Source organism: Ranitomeya variabilis, chromosome 4 (assembly GCF_051348905.1).
Source record: "Ranitomeya variabilis isolate aRanVar5 chromosome 4, aRanVar5.hap1, whole genome shotgun sequence".
NCBI lineage: Eukaryota > Metazoa > Chordata > Amphibia > Anura > Dendrobatidae > Ranitomeya > Ranitomeya variabilis.
In genome coordinates, this window is record NC_135235.1 from 75659824 (window position 1) to 75680306 (window position 20483).

The 20483-nt window shown below is 45.1% G+C and overlaps 1 protein-coding gene across 2 annotated transcripts in view; it reads left to right on the top strand.

Moving 5' to 3' along the window:
• JMJD1C (jumonji domain containing 1C) overlaps window positions 1-20483 on the top strand; it is a 280338-nt gene that overhangs the window by 113604 nt on the left and 146251 nt on the right. The window contains exon 1 of one of the 2 annotated variants that reach the window (XM_077258768.1): window positions 10213-10328. The exons of the other annotated variant lie outside the window; for it this stretch is intronic. The gene's annotated coding sequence lies outside the window, so the exon portion shown is untranslated. Of the gene's footprint in view, window positions 1-10212; window positions 10329-20483 lie in introns of those variants that run through there. 2 annotated transcript variants of the gene reach the window in all.

A 20483-nucleotide genomic window follows, 5' to 3' on the forward strand; every position in this document is an offset into this window, starting at 1 on the left:
CTCCACGAACGCTCTGAGGTCATTATCCAAACCAAGAAATTCTGCCCAGACAGCTCTGCCCTTGTGTGAATCATGCAGCTTCTCCGAGCCAAGATTTTCTGAATCTGAAGTCTGGGAGGCCAAGGCTCTGCAGTCTCGGCATCTCGTGCCGGATTTTATATGTGGAAGCGACGTGTTATTCAGCGCTGTATAAACAACCACTGCGGCTATTGTATTTATCCTCAGACAGTCGTCTTGTCACTTTACTAACCGCACCGTATTCGGGAGGCTGCTCTCTGATGTTCATTACTGTTATTAACGATTTTCTCATAAAGGGAACCCTGTACTAGGATTGGGTCCACGTCATGCTTTACATGGGTAAGGTTTAGAAAGATGTGTGTTGGACAGATGGAGCTGTGAGCAATGTGCCTGTGCTCTTTGCTGCTAGACTTATATATTACAGTGATAAGTCTGAGAGACTAGTCCAGAGGCAGCAGGCACATACGTAATGCTCAGTACTGAGCAGTACTTCATGCCTCTGCACATGCAGAGTGCAGAAAGGAGTAATGTCCGCTTCACCTGTGCAATGTTCACGTGCCTGCTGCCACAGGACTCATACTTAACTTAGTCAACACCAGGAGATGAGTGCAATAAACCCTTTTACTACCAAATTCTGCAATGGCTGCAAAACAACATGCTGATGGTTTAATGTCCCCAATCCTAGTGGGACTCTCGTCAGCACAAAATGACTGTTCAAACAAAGTACAGGCACTCGGTGCACCCTTGACTCGTTCCCACCAACTTGTTTTCTATTTACCTCTGCCCTTGTCTGTATGAAGTCAGAGATGTCAAGGAATAGGGGATGGTTGAGAGAGTATGGAAAAAAAACCGGTGGGAAGGTGTATGTAAATGTCCCCCCCCCCCCATGATGCGCCAAACCCCTGCACTTCGTATGAATAGTCATTCTGTGCTGACAGTCCCTTCAAAGAATGACTGTAACCAAGTATAGGTGCTCCCGAGAACCCGCGGTGTGGCTGGGCAGTTCTGTGCACCTGACCATCTATTTTTCCCCATCTGTCTCCACCTTTCTCTGACCCCTTTTAAAGCCAGAGCTGTCAATCACTGAAAAGTAGGTGGGAAGGTGCGCTGAACTATTTAGTCACTTCAGTGGTGTGCAAAGTGCCTGTGCTTGGTTTGGACAGTCCTTCTGAACTGGAAGGCTCCATTTAATATTAAATGGTTACATAAACTGCTTTCTTTTAATAACCTTAAGGGTACCGTCACACAGTACCATTTTAATCGCTACGACGGCACGATCGTGACGTCGCAGCGATCGTATGAGTATCGCTCCAGCGTCGTAGACTGCGGTCACACGTTGCAATCACGGCGCTGGAGCGATGCCGAAGTCCCCGGGTAACCAGGGTAAACATCGGGTAACTAAGCGCAGGGCCGCGCTTAGTAACCCGATGTTTACCCTGGTTACCAGCGTAAAAGTAAAAAAAAAAAAACACTACATACTTACATTCCGGTGTCTGTCCCCCGGCGTCTCAGCTTCTCTCCACTGTGTAAGCAGCAGAGCCGGAAAGCACAGCGGTGACGTCAGACGTCACCGCTGTGCTCGCTTTCCGGCCGGCGCTCACAGTGCAGAGAAGCTGAGACGCCGGAGGACAGACACCGGAATGTAAGTATGTAGTGTTTTTTTTTTTTTACTTTTACGCTGGTAACCACGGTAAACATCGGGTTACTAAGCGCGGCCCTGCGCTTAGTTACCCGATGTTTACCCTGGTTACAAGCGAACACATCGCTGGATCGCTGTCACACACAACGATCCAGCGATGTCAGCGGGTGATCAAGCGACGAAAGAAAGTTCCATACGATCTGCTACGACGTACGATTCTCAGCAGGATCCCTGATCGCTGCTGCGTGTCAGACACAGCGATATCGTATGGATATCGCTGGAACGTCACGGATCGTACGTTCGTAGCGATCAAAGTGTGACTGTGTGACGGTACCCTTAGTGAGGGTATATTTGGAGGGCAAGCGTTTGACCCTAGTCTCCTGTGGATAACCCATTGTCTGTTTGCTCGGAGTATCTAAAAGGTCTATTGTGTATAAATCAAGCTTGGACAGATGTCACCACAACGCAAGGTCCAGATCCCTTTGATGGTCTTCATAGATGCTATGAACACTTGACACGTAATATGCGCATTATGTTGTCCCCATGTGTGGGGTGCGGATGAATGGTCTGTGCTCGCACTAAGCCAGTATCATGGCCGAGCTATGTATCTGTACTCGATGCCATGTTCTCCTTTACCCAAGGTCTCTGGCATCGCCCTGCTGCGATCAGTGGATTGCCAGGATGGTTCTCGTGAGGGTTGTCTGTGATGAGAAAACTGCTTTAATAGACAGTTTTGCAGTGTGGATTAGATTATTAGATTATGAGCAGGACATTTAGATTTTTACATATTGTACCGATTTCCAGATATTCAGTTTCCCTATTACACTCCAAAAAACAGTATAAAAAACAGTGTTCCCCTTTGTTTTGTCAAGGACCAATGTGTGAATGTTGTCTCCAAACAGCAGATAAAGGTAATTCTGTGTTAGAAAGGAGTACATTTTTGTCCATTTTTGGGTTCACAAAGCTGAGTGGGATTCTCCACTTGCTGGGAAGCTTTGGGCAAATCAAAGTTATAAATTGTATAATTTTTTTTTTCTATTAGGTGGGGAATGATCACGTCTCCCTGCTATGAACCCCAAAGACCAGCTGTTATCTGTGGGGAATAGGTGTTCAATTTCCCTGCAGCGCCTTCATAGGGAAAACAAAGAATTACACGGTGCAAATTCATGTGACTGGTAGACTGTGAAATACAGAACACGTCCTCCGGAGTGAGGGGTGCTCTTTGTAGCCACAATGGTCAAGAGTGGGATCCTCAACATCCCCACCCCCACCTCTTATTAACTCAAGTCCCCTAACAGGGTAAATAAAGCTGGGTTTTCTAAACTGGACAACCCCTTTAGTAGTAGAAGTCTCTATCGTGACTTTTTTTTGTTGTTTTTAACTTGATCTAGCGGACTTTAATCCATTATGTATCACTAAATAAGTTGTCTTCTAGGATAACGGATGAATGGTTTACTTCAGCTTGTGTTCCATTGTTAGTGCCTATAGTAATCCAGACTTCTCGGTTGCCGTAAAGGTTAATTGCCTGTACTGAAGGACATAGAACGGGGTCAGGTATTGACCGTCGCTGCCGCATTCACCATTGCACCGTGCGAATACCAATCACAATGGATTGATGAAAGCGGCTTGCAGAAAGCAATTTCCATTCCTAATGTTCACAGCCGGTGTGTTGTAGAGTCTGGTGCGTGAGTCACACTATACTGGGGGAGGACAGCGAGCAATGTTTACTGCCGGCTCCAGAAGCGGTGCCCTGTGCCAGCCAGCGTGCATATAACCACCAGACCCTCCATTCTATGCGTATAACAGATTACATTGGTGGAAATCACCTGTTAGCACCCATAAATAATCTGTTGCTTGGCCGATCAGCCAGCGGCATATCTCGGGTAGAACAATGTGATTGACAGTCCAGAAGTGGCCATGTGCGATCGACCTCTGTCCCGACCATCAGTCGGCCGGTGCCCGCTTACACGGTGGAACGTTGGCCCAACCCGCTGATGTTGGTGACTTTAGTCTGTGTATGGGGCCTCTTGGTCTTCAAGCCCCACACAAGCATGTGTTCGGGGAATCGGAGGGGATAGCTGCCAGCTACTGCATGTATTTGCCCATCGTTAGGTGCCCATAGACTAACATTGATGAAAATGGACGAGTTGAGCCACCATAAAAACATTATTGGGGTAAAATTTCCAAACCATTGTTAGCTTCAGCTGATGTACTCATCTATAACAGCCGTCCTTGTTTGCAAATTTCCCCCGATACTTGGACCAAATATCTATAGCTTCATCCTCAAGGAAATTTACTTAAAATAATGTGATCAGAAGTTAATTTGTAATGTCCTCCTGAAATGTGTACAACCGTGTGACTGCCCTGTTAGTCTTACAATATTTTGTTTGTGTCCGTATGGACTGAAGTGTGTGTGGCTTTATTGGCGACTCTATTGCTCACCAGATTGCTTTTTCAGCCATCAGCCATTTTCTGTGATCTGTATGACCACGGCTTCCATTAAAGGCGACAGATCTGCTCTTGGGTCTGTCAAATCAGCCATGTTGCAGTTTGGCAGGCCCCTGTAATATGCTGAATGAGGCGATTAGAGGCCTGGCTGCAAATTAAGGTGGGATAACTTGTGATTGTGAGGCTGCTGAACCCCGTCGTAGGTGGTCATTATAGTGGCACTTCCAGCACATAACATATTATAGTGGCTCTTCCAGCACATAGCATATTATAGTGGCTCTTCCAGCACATAACATTGGGAGGTGAGAGGTGCCGGCCTGAAATTTTCCCCATCTATACTTAGCCTGACACTTCATATAAAAGAGCAAGCCAGCTAATTCAGAATAACCATCTAGCTTTAGGTTTGATTTATGATTTTTTGTACTGTTCTTGCTATAGTAATTTAATGTGTGTGAAGGTCTCCTGACACTTTTCCTGATGGCAGAATGTGAGGGAGAATAAAAGAAAGAAGAAAAAAAAGATCAGACATGTTGGATTTCCACATGCCCAGTCCTCTATTCTCACTAGAGAGAAGCTGTCACCACAGACGTCTATGAGAAATGTCATTATTTACAAGTAAAGCAGGTGTCAATTGTTTGCACGTCCCATTTCTTTGGCCATGATGGTGTTCTGTGGCCGCTGCATGGTAGAGGGAATGCCGCCTCTTACCTCCCTGCATCCACGGCTCTTCTTTTGATTAGCAGCCCTGGCTGAATGTCATCGGGTGATTTCTGGTCACGTGTGTACTTCTGCCTGTCACATTGCATATTACTTCTCTCCCAGAATAAGCCCAGTAATGTGATTAGTCTGTGTTTCTGGCAAGTTGTGGTTCTCTCCAGGGAATCTCCTGCCCAGCTCGCTGATCGTGCCTGCCATGATGTCATGCTTCCTCTGTGTTGTCTGTCATCTAGGGTGGAGGAAGCGGGCGAGGCTCGCGGATACTTGTGTGTATGTTATACACCGAAGGAAAAGATCATAAAGTGAATGGATAGAAAATATATGAATAGCTAATAGATGAGATGAGCAGAACCTGCATTCTGGATGTAAATCACAAGTCCTATATCGCCATAGAGCTCACCATGAATACACATATTTGGGCTGTGCCCAGAAATGTGGCGCTCCAGTTATTGGGCATGCTTGATATTCTAGAAGCAGATTTTCCATTATGTTAGGAGGTTTTCTTGAAACTAACAGGCATTTCTATGAGGAAGATGTGCACAATAGTGAGCGGTGCAATTAGACATATATTTAATTGACAAAGTTGCATCAATCTCCTGCTTCTGTTCCAGGAGCGAAATTTCAGGCTGGTCTTTGGCAGAAGGAGGTCATCAGACTGGCCATTTTAGTAGCAGAGCCAGCCCTCTTGTCTCTGTGCAGAGCCGTGATGAAGAAGGAAGCTGGCTTAGCTGCTGAAATGGTCAGCCAGCCCCCTTCATTCATTGTCTTTTATTGAACACAAGCTGAAAGTTTAAGCTGCCAAAACCTACTTGGAGATTGGGAGATTAGGACACATTTGTTAATTGAAGTGCTATTAATATTTTTTCTAACTCCACAACCCCATTAACAGAGTTGTAAACATTGATAAATCCTTTCTATTAAAAGGATGTCCAATGATAAGCTGATCACAAGCCTATTCTACCGCAGGGACTTGCAGCGCTCAGCAGTAATCTGTGCGGGAACCTGGCAGTAAGTGCTTCACTTTCCTACAGTGCCTCCGCAGGGGAAATGAAGTATTACACCATTTCCATTAAGAATAATTGGCTTTTCATCTCATGTATGGTAGATAGGGCTTGTGTTACTAAATGTGATAGTAAACTCTTAAAAAGGCCCAGGATATGAAGCAAATACTGCCGATGGGAACACTTCTGCCTCTCGCTGTTATCACGGTGTCAGTGTCTTTGTTATTCCCTTCCAGCCCCAGAAGAAATTCCATCAGTTCATGTTTACCTTTGGAGTCAATCTGAGAAACCTCAAATTTTTATGAAATAACCAAGTGGAAGAAGAAGTAAGAAGTTAGAACACATGGAAGAGTGGAGACTTCACACAATCGCTCAGTTCATTGTCTGGCAAGCTGGGATTTTTCTTTTCTGTATCCAGGTGACCATGAAATGAAGCAGTGACACTGAAAATTGTGTTATGTCTGTGCTGAAGGATTGCTGTGAGTCACCCTGCGTGATGAGCCTCGCCGGGCGAGAGAGTGACGGAGAACCCTTTTTATGAATCATACTTTTCATTATCTGCAAACTTTTGCTTTTAACCAGTGGTGTGCCAGAGCGCGGTCTCATCATGGAAGTACCAGAGCTCTAGATGTAGGTCTGATGTCACTAGTATTTACTTCCTGATGATAGTCGCTGCTGCTGTAGAATTCCTCCTAGACATGAAGTTCCTAGTGCTATAGATGGCTGCGAGAGGTGGGGGAGTGGATGAAGCTCTCTTAGGTCATGTTCACATGTAGCATATTCTTTCTTTTAATTTTTTTCTGCTTAAAGTACATAATCTATGGCCTGAAAACTGCAATGGGCAATACATGAGTTTTTGCTTTTTTTTATGCTTTTTTGTTGCTAGGTGGAGTAGAGGTTATTATTATTTTTTTTTTTTTTACTTCTTTTGGATGTAAAAAAAAAACAAAAACGTGATGTGGCTGTTTATGGGGAAAAAACGTTGATTGTTCTTGGAAGATAAAGAGAAAAAATGAAAAAGCAGAAAGTTGGCTGCAACCTTTAAGAGGTTGTCCACCAGGTGCAAGGATTTTATGAATGGGTATTATCAGATATGAGACATTTGCATCTATTCTTGAAATATTAAGTCTTTTTTATTCTGTTTACAGCTTGATCCCTTTGAGACTGACCATCACTACTAGATGGCAGAACATCCGCAGTTTGTACACGCTCGTTTTCTTCTATTCTGATTGTCCACGTTGTCCTGATGCCGGGATCACGGAGTGTGCTGTCTCCTCCTAATCCCGGCCAGCTTCAGCGCAGCGCTTACAAGCTAGACAGCAGCAGTGGTCGGCCTCCTAATATCTCCAAGAATGGATGTAAAATGCAAAAGCTTTTGTTTTTCCATGCACTATCCAACATTATCCATCTATGAATCTACCCATAAGCACATGTGAGGCTGTGATGTTCAGGTCAGGAGACTCTCAGCCTGTCCGTCCATCATGGACCATGTTACCCGGACTAAATGAGGCTTTGCAAGGGGTAAATTTCTGCAGACTCTGTGATTACAGATAGTCAAATTGTAAGCTGCCCACTTGAGCTGGAAATGGAGGGAAAGCCCGACATTGTGCACATTGCTGGCTGTCACTATTCAGTCTGCAGTCAGTCCACGTGAGCCTGGAAAAACCCTTTTTAACTATAAAATGACCGGTTGTGTAAGCATGGAGTGTGTGACCAAATTGCAGACTGTTTAAGGACTGTGTGGTTGTATTACCCTTTATGTGGTTGAACACTGTACCCTGTATTGTAAGGACGATATATTCCCAAAATCTCAAACAAGACGCAGCGTGGATTTGCTGCATCACACGAGGTGACATTGGCGGTAATGGCAGACGACCCGACCCTACAATTGTTGTGTGTGACGCTGAAACAATTGGATGACGTTTCCGCTCTGTTAGAACAAGTGTGCACCATGAAGCATGAAAAAATCTCACCCTGCTGGTCGGGTCACCAGCAAATCCTCCTGCCCCTCGCCAGCATCTCTCCCCAAACACTTAGCTGCTCCTCAATGATTTATGCACATAAACAGCCATGGCTTCCCGGGTGGTTTCATTAATCCTTGTCTAAACAAAACCTGCTTTCTTTCTCCTCCTTATGTATGGGAAGTGACCTATATTGATCTGTTATCCGCCTGCTTCATTGTTTTCTTCCGTCACCTGGTTTTCGCCTTTCAAAACAGATAAGTGACTTTTAGGCCTTTAGGATAATCAGGCCGTGACCTTATACAGTCTCACATTATGTAATGACACCCACCATTGAGGAGAAGTGCAGGAAATTCTGTCTCCGCTCATCCCCCACCTCCATCACTTTATTTGTCATTGCCCTAACTACAGGGAAACCAATCCCATCTGGGTCTCTCCTACAATCCTAATACATGGGGAAAAAAGTCATGAATAATAAAAATGTAAATGTATGTATGTAATATATATATATATATATATATATATATATATATATATATATATATATATATATATATATATATATATATATATATATATATATAATATTAATAGATACCGGTCCCAGCTTCTTTAATCGCTGCTGGTAATCTGATAATTACTAAAGTGGCCAAAGTGGAGGAAGTCATGGCAGCCATTCCAATAATTGGCCATCCGTGTAACACACAGGCTGCTGGGGTCCACCAGAGTGAGCAATGTTTTTACATAGGGTTGTTTCTTATGGAGGCTTTCTGAGCAAAAGAACACCCCCCCCCCCCCCCCCTTATAAGACTGTGATATTCCTCAGACGTGGTCCTATACCTTCTGTTTAGCTATGGAGGTTACCTTAGACTTCCTCGGACACCAGCGGTGGTCTGCCACCCCGAAAAAGGTCACTGCACACGGAATCCCCATATATCATCTAAATGTTAGGAATGACCTACACGAGGCTCTAATCTTCCCACAGTTTTTCCCCTCTCATCTCAGGTTGTGTAGGGTCATTTTTCTTAGCTGATGGGGCCTTTGGTTGTCGGTTTGGTGTGTTTTTCTTTCCGAGGGAGTTTCCTGCCCTATACTTTGTTGTTCGTAGTCTTTATCTTCAGTAGTTTTTAGGAATTTCCTGTCCCCTTTACATATCCGCAAGATACTCCCTGACAATAGCTAATCTGGATAGGACTTTCTCCTATGTGGTGTTCTGTGTTATCTCAACGCTTTTGTAACCCGTGTGCACTGTGACCGCAGACCATTGTCACCAGAACGGCGTCACTTTAGACATTACACTTGTGTTTTCAGGCTTCAGGTCTGGGTTTTGTTTGACCATGATGTTTTTTTAAGCCTTGTGAATCCATTGTCAGAGACATATGGGGGTCTCTGGGTCTCCAACTGGTGGTTAACTACGGATCTTCTTGGGGATAACGGCTATATAATACTGCAGCCGGGGGAACGCAATACCGTTACTGTGTGTTCTGCTATCCTACCACAGGCAAAACCTCTGCATACAGTGAAGCTAAATGGTGGTCCTAACACTGTGGGCAATGTATTATGGGGTCATAAGGTTCTGGATTGTATCTTTTTGATCACATAATAAAATCGCCATCTCTGGCTAAAGGCATAAAACGGCATAATGGACTATTCCTTCAAGTGACCCTGCCAGCATGACTGGTGAGGGATGGATGAACAGATAGCCTTAACAGATGGTTAAACAGTCCTTCTGCCGAATCTCCCATACACAAGAGCACTCGCTTGTGTATGGGATCAACACTCTGAAATCAGACATGCCGGATCCACTTTACCACTCTGATTAGTCGGCCAGCGCCCTGTCCGCTGCACCCATCAATATTTGTGTGTTAGGCCGACCATAATCTGTGTTTCCCCACATATAAAACTTAAGGTGGTCATACACGTTGGATAGCTGTTGGCCAGAGAGCCTCCAGCCGCCCATGCATGAGTCTTGACAGCAGGTTTCTCCCCTCGCGCCCCTAGCACCTGCTTATCCCCCTTGAATAGAAAAGGATCAGGTGTTGAAATGTCACTCTCCTGATGTGTATCTTTCCTGTATCACTCTCCTGACCCATCTTTCTTTGACACCTGCGGTTGGAGGGAGATTTGACACTGACATACACATTAGATAGTTGTCCAGGCCTGTGGTAATTCTCGTGTCCGGTCTCCATTTATCTGAGGTGTATGGCTCCTTAGATGTGGGACACTGTGGCTAATTTCTGTCCATACACGTGGTAATAGGTGACATTAGTAGAAAGTTCATCTTTAATCCCTTTATTTTTCGTGTGGCATTAACAATGCAGTTGGAGGATGTATGCTGCGGATCCGTCTAAGCAGTTGGGGAGGAGGAGGAGTGTGATAAATTACCAGCCTGGGGGTGGACATGAGTAATATCTGTGTGGCTGCAAGAGAGATGAAGTATGTAATGACTACCTCCAGGTAACATCAGCAAGTCTCCTTATCCCTTCATCCCAGAGTCTTCTGTGGTCGGGTTCCTCCCGAATTCTCTTAAGAGAAACTTTGCCAGTAAGTAAAATATTCCGATCACTACAAAGATCCTTGGTTAAAGGGGCTGTGCAGAATAAAGAAAAAAAAAAAAATATATGCTTCCAAAAACAGCAGCCATGTTTTTTCTAATTTCCTTTTAAGTGATGAGATGGTGAAATGTGAAGGTTAGGAAGGGTGTTAAGCAGGAAATTGGAGGACTGGTGACCTTATTACTGCTTTGTATTTCGGGCGGGTGACGCTGGGGATAATGCAGTCTGTCTGCTGTGCCGGCCCGCTCTTCGGATTCTGGCAGAGCAATACTCATGAATCAGATTTAATGGTACAGAGAGAATACTGCATGCTGAGGGAATAGGAATCCGTGTCTCCCGCATCTGCTGGAGTCAGCAGCCGATGTATTGTACCGCAGCCCTCTCCTGTCACACAGTCTGGGAAGGTGACTTGAGGGTGCAATGAGTCAAGCCAATGATCCCAGCACTGGTGATTAGGGGATGAGTTGTCGTATGATGTCAGCCAGCGTCGACTGGTAGAAAGCAAGCGGCATTATTGTAATCATCCTGCTTTGTATGTGTCACTGTAAGAATAGTCAGACATTAGGCCAGCGGCTTTTCAGGAGATCGCTTGGGCTAGGGACAATCATTATAGTCGTTGGTGAAATTGGCAGGTTGCTATTGTACATCTGTGAGATCTCATTACAAGTGCTGTACATGGACGGTGTCCCTATAATCATTAGGGAGTTAGGACTGTGGTGTTCATAAATATGTATCTGCTATATGGATAGAGTATTGGATTGTTGCTCCTCTTGGGCCATGTTACCCGGAATGATTTAATGTAGATTTTTTTTGGTGGCAAAAAAACAAACCACTGCATTTTTTTTTTTACTCATTTCTATTGCAAAAACCTTGCCAAAAACACATCAGCTGCATTGAATGCTTAGTAATATTTTTCAGCGGTTTAATTAAAGTGAAAAAACAAAAAGTATCAAAGAATTAACATGATGCTTTATATGCAAATTGCCTCTAAAGAGAAAAAGAGGACTTGAACTGTATAGCGCCACCTGTTGGAAGTAGCGATCCTACAAGTCACAATCAACCCTTTAGGCTACGTTCACATTAGCGTTGCGTCAGGCGCAGCTGCGGCGACGCATGCGTCATGCGCCCCTATATTTAACATCCCCCATGTTAACGCATGGACATGCGTTGCACTTGAGTTTTGTGACGCATGCGTCACTGTGGTGCATGCGTCAGGGCGCAGAGGACGCTGCATGATGCAGTTTTTTCTGCGCCAAAAACCATGCAAAAGTGGATGCATGCGTCACAAAACGCTGCGTTGTGCATGCGTTTACATTTGCGTTGTGCGTTTTATCGCCGACGCTGCACCGCACAACGCAAATGTGAACGTAGCCTTAACGAGTCGTGCAATATGACTTAGGATAAAAGCCAAATCAGTATCTCAATTTGCAGACACTGTGTTTCGGGCTGTTGGCCCTCGTCAGTGCGAAGCATGAGAACTAATTTGGCTAGGTGAGAGGCTCTGGACTGGGGTCTAAGGGGTAACGTTTCTCCTTGTGGACTTATCCTAAGTCATATTGCACGACTCGTTAAAGGGTTGATTGTGACTTGTAGGATCGCTACTTCCAACAGGTGGCGCTATAGAGTTCAAGTCCCCTTTTTCTCTGAAGAGGCAATTTGCATATTATATTTCCCAGAGGAGCATTGCATGGCGAATAAGCCTCCTTACCTTGACAAGCCAGAGCTGGTATGTCACTCTCCACAAGGAGAAACCTTACCCATGATGATTTATGTAATACGTTGGGAAAAAGTGAAGGTGTGTTATAGATTCATTTTCACATTGAAATGAATGAAAAGCTTGTAGAAGGCAGAACTTAATGGTTTGTGGATTTGGGAGCCGAATAGATGCCAAAGACCAAGTCAAAAAATGTCAATGGATCAAATAATTGATTTTAGGTTTTCATTCTGACCTATTGCCACTATTGTGTAAAATCGAGCCCTCTGCTATGCAGGCTGCCTTTACTATCATTTGTGAGATCTCTGATAGTAGTGTGATCCTGTAATGGGAGCCATCGGTGTAAAGGTACCGTCACATTAAGCGACGCTGCAGCGATAGCGACAACGATGCTGATCGCTGCAGCGTCGCTGTTTGATCGCTGGAGAGCTGTCACACAGACCGCTCTCCAGCGACCAACGATGCCGAGGTCCCCGGGTAACCAGGGTAAACATCGGGTTGCTAAGCGCAGGGCCGCGCTTAGTAACCCGATGTTTACCCTGGTTACCAGCGTAAAAGTAAAAAAAACAAACAGTACATACTCACCTGCGCGTCTCCCAGCGTCTGCTTCCTGACACTGACTGAGCTCCGGCCCTAACAGCACAGCGGTGACGTCACCGCTGTGCTTTCACTTTCACTTCAGGGCCGGATCTCAGTCAGTGTCAGGAAGCAGACGCTGGGGGACGCGCAGGTGAGCATGTACTGTTTGTTTTTTTTACTTTTACGCTGGTAACCAGGGTAAACATCGGGTTACTAAGCGCGGCCCTGCGCTTAGTAACCCGATGTTTACCCTGGTTACCAGTGTAAAACATCGCTGGTATCGTTGCTTTTGGTGTCAAACACAACGATACACAGCGATCGGACGACCAAATAAAGTTCTGGACTTTATTCAGCGACCAGCGACATCACAGCAGGATCCTGATCGCTGCTGCGTGTCAAACTAAACGATATCGCTAGCGAGGACGCTGCAACGTCACGGATCGCTAGCGATGTCGTTTAGTGTGACGGTACCTTAACAAGCCAGCTTATGGACTTTCCCTCCTAAATATTCCCCTGTCCCCTGTGAGTGATATTAATGAAAAGTGGAAGTAACTGCAGCAACTCAGCCAGGAAGTGAAGAACCCCGTAAAGTGGGAGTGGGGTCACCGAGTGTGGAGGAGCAAAGGGCAGAAAGTCACCAATGCTCTGACTCCATACCTGCACAGTGCGCCCTCCTGTGACATTGCCCACCTGACTGCATTGTGCCCGCTGTACAGTTTCGTGCAGGAGGGATAACGCTACGGTGCTGTTTTTCAGGCCTCGGCCCCTTCGTTCCAGTACAGCAAAAGCTGCAGCACGCAAGACATATTAGACAATTGTAGTTTCCAACTTTGTAGGAACAATTTAGGCAAGGCCCTTCTCTGTTCTGTTCTCCATGGCAGTGCACAAGGTCCATATGACATGGTTGGAGGTATTTGGTGTGGAAGAACATTTACGGCCACACAGAGCTCTGACCTCAACCCTATCAAACACCATGGGGATGAACTGGATTGGAGACGCAAAAGGGCAAAAATTCCCACAGACACATCCAAAACCTTGTAAGTCCATCCCAGAATAGCGCATATATTAAACTGCATTATATATTGTGAGCATTATATTCCAGTTTTCTTGCTGCTTTGAATTTGACTTTCCCTTTAAGACCTCTATATAACTTTATGAACTCTTTTTTTTAATACTGTTGAATAGAGATGTAGTTTTTATTGTTCGGATAGTGTTTTGTCCATATAGATAAAGGCCCCGTCTCACATAGCGAGATCGCTGCTGAGTCACTAGTTTTGTGACGCAACAGCGACCTCAGTAGCGATCTCGCTATGTGTGACACGTACCAGCGACCCGGCCCCTGCTGTGAGATCGCTGGTCGTGTCGGAATGGCCTGGACCTTTTTTTGGTCGTTGAGGTCCCGCTGACATCGCTGAATCGGTGTGTGTGACACCGATCCAGCGATGTCTTCACTGGTAACCAGGGTAAACATCAGGTTACTAAGCGCAGGGCCGCGCTTAGTAACCCGATGTTTACCCTGGTTACCAGCGTAAATGTAAAAAATAACAATCAGTACATACTCACCATCTGATGTCCGTCAGGTCCCCCGGCGTCTGCTTCCTGCTCTGACTGACTGCCGGCCGGAAAGTGAGAGCAGATCACAGCAGTGACGTCACCGCTGCGCTCTGCTCTCACTGTACGGCGGCTCAGTCAGAGCAGGAAGCAGACGGCAAGGGACACCGAAAGGCGAGTATGTACTGTTTGTTTTTTTTGGTAACCAGGGTAAACATCGGGTTACTAAGCGTGGCCCCAGCACTTAGTAACCCGATGTTTACCCTGGTTACCCGGGTGCTGCAGGGGGACTTCGGCATCGTTGAAGACAGTTTCAACGATGCCGAAGTCGTTCCCCTGATCGTTGGTCGCTGGAGAGAGCGGTCTGTGTGACAGCTCCCCAGCGACCACACAGCGACTTACCAACGATCACGGCCAGGTCGTATCGCTGGTCGTGATCGTTGGTAAATCGCTATGTGAGACGGGGCCTTAAGCCCAATTGTAAACTGGTGATCACTCTGATCAGGGGAGGACACACAGAGGGCCCCTGGGGAAAAACTGTATATGGGGTCCGTTGGTGTCTCATAATCCTAGCGCACCCCTCATGTGTCTGATAGAAGCTGCTTTGGCCTTGGGTCTGTCCGATTCGGATGGGACTCTGTACATATATCCAATCACAGTCCCAGAAGTGTCGCGGTGAGATGCATTTCTGTTGATCTGTTACTGGCTGTATGGATATAATGGTAGGTGCCATATTCGGGGCTGCACATCAGAGATCCCTCTACACACACTGTTGCCTTGGTCGTCCACAAATCCTGCATTTTCTGACACTTTCTGTCTTTCCTGGCTTGCTGTATATTGGAAAAGTTGTACAAATCTCTCCTTATTGGATGGCAAAGAACACGTTTTATGCTGGGAATTGATGTGATCACATTGGCAGTGTGACTGCAGAATTGGGGGGTGCAGTGTCCGCTGCTTGGCTGGAGGTAGACTATTTCCATGGCGAGTGAAAAAGGTATGTGGGAAAAGCAGGTTTTACTGGAATGTAACTTGGCCCATCACCCCAAATGTCTTGTTCTCACCTCCTCCTAATAAATGTTATGCGCTGTGTGCTGCCAGTGCTCGGCACATTGTCTGCCATGTGTTTGTGTAGGGCAGTGCGTGTGGACTTCTACTACAGCAAGTCGGAGCCCCAGGGCGCTGCCGTGAGTCAACTACATGGCTGTCAGTAAGCAAACTGCAAAAGTTATGAGTTGTACACGGGACACGTATGGGAAAGCCCTGCCCTTCTTAAGGTTTGTTCACACTTGTTATAGATGCAGCCGACTTTCCATCCATAAAAACAATCGTACATTAGGCTGAATACAGATGTCTGAGTATAGCAGTCCAAGTACTGGCCCAGATTTCATATCTCTTGACCTGAACTACACGGCTCCATTGACCTTCATTGAGTCTGTCGGAGGAAAAATATCAATCCTACTCCCCCTCTCCATTGAAATCAATAGGGGTCTAATGTGCAGCTCGACAATTGAGCACTTCTGGCCTCCAGGAACAGCAGATCATCGGTGGTACCATATATTGGTGATCATATATTGGTGACTTATCTTAAGGATAGGCCATCAATGTAAAAGTCCCACACAACCCCCTTTAAAGTAGCAACATAGTGGGTACAATTCTACAAAATTTTGTTCACATGCTGCAAAGAAAATCTGGATCTGACGTGGAATGGTGCTGCCGTTTTTTTTAATCCATAATATGCCAATTAATACTGCACTTTTTCACCGCAGATTTTTGGTAAACCCACATAATTTGGTGCCGATTTTGCCAGTGTGACTTCCAACTGTGGAAAATCCACAGTAGATCGTGTGTGCACATACCCTCGACGATCACCGACGGGCACTAGAGTAAAGTGCAGGGCATCAGCCCAGATTATAGAGGTATGCTCGCATATAAAATGTTTTGCTTTACAAGCATATGATTTTTAATAGATTCTTAGAAGAAATAATTGTGTATGCGGGTCATGCTGGGTAAGTGATTGTGTACGCGCAGTGTCTCCAGGGCTCTTCCGCCTCTCACCCACACAGTCTGAGCAGAGGATGCTCCCCCGTCTGCCTCGCGTCACTCTGATTAATACTCTGTTTAACCCGCTTTCCCTTTCTAGCTCATGTTCCTCTTTGTGCTGCTTTGCATTTCTCCTGTTATTGGCACCGTCTTACAGGCTTGTGAACTGTCCCTGTGACTAGCCGTGGCCACCATGACGGTATGGTTCAGGTGTGAAGCCGCAGCAGAGGTCTTCTGCTCTGTTTCTAGGTGATGACACAAGGTATGTAGTGTGCGGGTACACGGAGGTGATGGCTGATGCCCATTATGTAAGACTGTCCATGACAACCCGCCATGAAAAAGGGATTCATTATCTCTGCCCATTAGTAGGTTTTGTAAATGACTTTACAAGGCATTGCGAATTGGGCCATAATGTTTCAATCAAACACCACAATAAAACGCCAGGTCAATTATTTGTCATTTCATGGAGTCATCGGCCTAATGACAGCAGCGTTAAGATGACACTTATTTTCCAGTGCCGTTAATTACGGCCTTTCCTATACAATAATGCTGGTGAATAATTGAGCAGCGCAGTAACATTTTTATCGCTCACATGTAGGTATGTGTCTAACTGGGGAAAACTGGAGATATGTGGGAGAATGCAGGGGAGCAGACATTTTGTCTATTAATGTGTTTTCCAGTACTGGACATTCCTAGTTATCTGCTAAAGTGCCCTATATAAAACAAACAAAAAAAAAACCTCCATACTCTCCTCTAGGATTGGCGCCGTTTGTGGCTTTTGGCAGTCACAGGTCATTGTCACTTGACCGCTGCAGTCAAGCAGCAGTTTCTAATTTGCTGTACGGATGTTGGCTCTGACGGAATACTTCAAGGCTGCAGCCAATCAGTGGTTACTGATTGGCTGCAGCAGTCATGTGACCACTGGGAGATGCGGCACTGGCCTTTCTGGAACAGAATTGGTCCTGGAGGTTTGTCTGTTTCTGATCTGACACCTCCATTGCTCCTCTATTGATTAGCCAGCCTGGTGCCACATGGTTGTTGTGATGTGATGGTGCTACTATTGGGGCCGCACTCTTTCTTAGACCTCACTCACAGCGGTGTGGCAGCTAGTTTTCTCTTATGTGGAAAAAAAAATAAATAAAAACTTCTCGTACCCACTTATGGTAACTTTTAATAAAAAGACAGCACTTGGATGGATGACATACTTGTATAGTCCATGATTCCCCCACACTCCACAGATTAATTGGCTGTATATAGCTCTTATCAAAATTGGACATTTATCCATTTTTTTCGTCTCTAAAAAAACGTATACATGTGATAAGCTTTGTAGACTGTAGTGGGTACATGTTCTGCCTTTGAAAACCATGGCTAGAACACTTACTAGAAAACTTATGTCTGAATGGGGCTATGGGAAGGTAAGAATAACCTTGTAGGTGTGTGTTCACACTTGTATTTGCTGCAGATTTTCTTCAATTCCATTAAACTCAGCAAGTCAGATAAGTAGAATGATTTTCATTTGCAAAAATTTCTGCTATAAAATGTGTTCACCCCCCCAATACACCATGTATTGCTGAATCACATTCATTCACACTAATGCGCAATAAATCAAATAAATTATTATAATGGCAAGTGTGGACTCTCCCATCCTGTCTTCAGAATGCACCAATAGAAATGCTTTACCACTGATTTTCCTAACGAATGGCTCCTTGAGCTCTGTTATTTCAGAGCTGTGATCTGTGTGACTACATTTTAGCTTACAGGGGGTCTGCGGTGGTCTTGGACGCCCCCCGTCACATTATTGGTTAGGACTGCTGCTCTTCCTGCTCCTCTGCCTCTTCTGATTGGCTGCTGTGTATAAACACACGTTTACAGGCTCTCTGGCAGGTCTGTGCATGGAGAGCTGCTATATATCATAGCAAGGGCAGATTACACGTATAGATTACTAACTAAACAAGGAAAAAAGATTTGACCGTGCTAGATCTATAGAGAAGTGAGTCGGTCTCCTAACCTCACCCATCAGGAAGCATGGGGATCGGGAGGTTTGGATTGTTACCCATCCTTTTTTGTGACTTGCACACACGTCTGGTGCTTGATCAGCCGACCTCTGCTTTGTCTCTGGCTAGCGGGGGACTTTTTAAAATTATTATTTTTTTTTATTTCAATACTGTTACATCAGTCACATACATAATGTTATTTTGTGTTATAGAGTGCCTGGTAGATCATATCTGTCAGTACCAGTGCTGAGTCCATCACACGGTGGCACCGGTTACAGGGATCAGTAGAGAAATACAGAAAAAATGAGAATGCTAAAAACCACCAGAAAAACAAGTGTAAGAAGGGAGGTTACTATGACAACCACTGTCCTCTATTCCTCTGCTAAGTGCAAACAAGATGGTAGGAAAAAATAGCTCTTAGGGTCTGGGTAAAATGAATGTTCCCTCTGCCTGCTAAATAATATATTTCCTCATATGAAATGAGAACGGAAAATCTTCTGTAAAGTTTGTGCTCCTGTGAGACGTTGGGGGCATGACGTGGCCCATGGGGGTCTGTCTGTAGCTGGTGTCCGTCCGTCTGCGCCCAAACCTGCCCCCAGCCATTCCCTCTGTGCGTCTTATTGTTCCCACAGCCGCGCGCTGTCTGCACTATATATAGAGAGCGGCGCTCGCTCAGCGAAGATGTGCACGTCTGACTGCCGCACATTGCCACATAAAAGCAGAGATTGTGCCTCATTACATTTCCCTGACGTTGATGCTGTTCTGGTGCAGCCATTTCCAGGGCCTAAAATACTTTCTCAGCGATTGCAGTTTTCATATTATGGGAACAGGTCTGTATAACACTGGAAATAAAAATGGAAGCTGGTGTAATGGCGGGATATTCTATATGGGAGGAAAAGTGCCACCTTACAGGGGCTGTTCACTATGCGGACAATCCATCTTTAAATGAAGTAGTCACCTTGTAAATTTTAAAATAACATATACAGTGGATTGCAAAAGTATTCATCTCCTTGACATTTTTTTTTTTACTACCTTTACCAACTGGAATTTCACTGCGTTTGTGTTTTTGAGGGTTTGCATCAGTTCATGTAAAGAACATGCGTACAACTGTGAACATTTGGTTTTCTTTTTACTGTGAACCAAACAACAAATACAACAATATCCCCTTAAAGTCAGTACTTTGTAGAGCCTCGTTTTGTGGCAATTACAGTCGCTTTGGATAAGTCTCTCTGAGCTTTCCACATCTTGCCACTGGGATTTTTGCCCATTCCTCAAGGCAAAACTAATCCAGCTCTTCCAAATTAGGTTGTTTCCTCTGTTGAACAGCAATTTTCAAGTCTTACCATAGATTCTCAATTAGATTAAGATCTGGGCTTTGACTAGGCCACTCCAAAACATTTACAGGTTTCTCTTTAAACCACTCGAGTGTTGCTGTAGCGATATGCTTTGGGTCATTGTCTTGTTGAAAGGTGAACCTCCGTCCCAGTATCAAATTGCTGACAGACTGAAATGGGTTTTGCTCAACAATATCCCTGTAGTTTGCACCATCCATTTTCCCCTTGACTTGGACCATTTTCCCTGTCCCTGCTGCTGAAAAACATATCCACAGCTTGATGCTGCCACTACCATGTTTCACTGTGGGGATGGTGTTCTTGAGTTGATGAGTTGTGTTGTTTTGGTGCCAGACATAGCGTTTACCTTAGTGGACAAAAATTTAAGTTCAATTTCAGTCTCATCTAACCACAGTCTTTTCCTCCATACATTTGGGGACTCTCCTACATGTCTTTTGGCAAACTCAAAATGAGCCTTACAGTTTTTGTAAGTAAAGTGTTTTTACTGCCCACTCGTCCATAAAGGCCACCTCTATGGAGTGTACGGCTTATTGTGGTGATATGGACATACTCCATTCTCTGCTTGGGAACTCTGCGGCTCCTTCAGGGTTACCTTTTTGTTTTCTGTACTTTCTCTCTAATAAATGCTCTCCTTGCCCTGGCTGAGCGTTTTGGTGGGCGGCCTTCTCTCGGTATCATGTTCTTTCCATTTTTTGGTGCTCTGGAGTATAATAGATTTGGGATATTTATTTATTTTTTTTGTAGCCCAACCCTGACTTGTACTTCTCAACAACTTTGTCCCTGACTTGTTTGGAGATCTTGTCCTTCATGGTGTGGCTCGGTTAGTGGAGCCTCTTGCTTAATGGTGTTGGCTCCTCTATGGCCTTTCAGAAAAGCTTTTTATATACTGACAGACATGTGACACTTACATTGCA